General features: G+C 53.2%; 1 protein-coding gene across 1 annotated transcript in view; it reads right to left on the reverse strand.

Annotated features, from left to right (window-relative positions):
* The window catches only part of TRAPPC8 (trafficking protein particle complex subunit 8), a 92,270-nt gene extending 92,134 nt beyond the window's left edge, over window positions 1–136 (reverse strand). The window contains exon 1 of the mRNA XM_007455162.1: window positions 62–136. The gene's annotated coding sequence lies outside the window, so the exon portion shown is untranslated. The remainder of the gene's footprint in view (window positions 1–61) is intronic.
* Between the last annotated feature and the right edge of the window lie 1,339 nt (window positions 137–1,475).

Here is a 1,475-nt window from a genome sequence, read left to right on the forward strand (position 1 = left end):
ACTGAAGCCTTGAGACCAACAGAACAGACGCCGCCGCCTCGGCTCCCGGGGCACCCGCCACCGACCCCTCTCCGTCACCGCCGCTCCTCAGCGCTCGCCCCGGCGTCCTTGCATTCCACCCTGATAGGTGGAGACGCCAACAATCGCCAGTTAATCCTCCCGACGGCAAAGCGTTGGTCGCCGCCCGACAGGAACCGCCATGTTGGGGCCGAACCCTGACCCACCGGCGTACTTATCCCAACAGCCCCCGCGCTCGCCCCTCACGTGACAGTGTTAAAGAAGATGGGGGCGGGGGAAGAAAGCCAGAGAGAGGGAAGTAAAAAGCGACCGAGGCCGGTCTGGAGGCTGGCGCCGGAAGTGCGACGGGTGGGCCCCCTACTGGGCGGGGCTGGGGCGGGGCTACGAGCGCGGTGGGCGGAGCCAGGCGCGGAGGCACGCGGGGCTTGGCCTGGTTCTCGCGCACGTCCTTGGCAAAGCCCAGCGAAGTGTGACGTAAGGGTCTGTAGGCCGAAGCTCGTGGTCTGTGCTGTTACAGTGGTGCAGGCACCCGTTCGTCTTCCATGCCCACTCGACCCTCCTGGGAAACGGTAGGTAAACCATGTGGCTGTTCGAGCTGCTTGCTGCCCGCTCGCCCCGCCCTTCCCACGCTCCTGGTGGAGCGACTGGGGGACACCCGCTTAGCGGAGAGAGCGTGCTGCCCGCCGGGTGTTTGGATGTTTCGCTGTAGCCGGCCTAAACAGGCCACGTATCATTTAAACACAACCATGCTTTCAGAAAGCTTTTAAAAAGGACTGCCACGCATGTGGACTCAACCAGTGAGCAGAAATGTGTGCCGTTGTGGGCGCTGCAGTTAGCCCGAGTGTAAGAGAAACTACTGCGTTTTCGTAGGTCTCACGGAAAGGATGTGCCCAACTTCCGACCCGTTCATCCGCTGCCGCCTTCTTTTTACAGTCTGCTAGAGTATTGACTTTATAGTGATGGAGGTGTGGGAATCCAGTAATTATGTGCCGAATAGAAGCCTGAACTTCTATTCCTAACTTTCATTTTTATAGATTTTTCCTCTAAATATGTAGAAGTGAATGAAAGGAATTTTACTGTAATATTATTCAGCTCCTTCTGAATTAAATGACAAAAATATAAGACAAGGAAAAAAAATGCAACACCCATAAAGCCAACATCATGGCTTTATGGTCCTTGATTTAAAGGAGGCTTCCCCAAACAAGAGTATCTCAAATTGTCAAATTGGCACCCAAAAAGTTTCTACCCTGGTAAGAATTTATTACAGGTGAGTATGCCTTTCTCCTATAAATTGAAAAATGGGAGGTAGGAAAGGACAATAGGACATAATGACATGACAATTTAGCCACAGATCAATCTAGAAAAGATAACACGTGGGAGTTGAGGATCTGGAAATTCATTTCCTTAAAACTGTCTGTGCCTGAGGACCTCTTGGAAAGCCTTCTTTTATCCCCAGG

The sequence above is a fragment of the Lipotes vexillifer genome, unplaced genomic scaffold (assembly GCF_000442215.2).
Source record: "Lipotes vexillifer unplaced genomic scaffold, Lipotes_vexillifer_v1.1 scaffold90, whole genome shotgun sequence".
Lineage (NCBI taxonomy): Eukaryota > Metazoa > Chordata > Mammalia > Artiodactyla > Lipotidae > Lipotes > Lipotes vexillifer.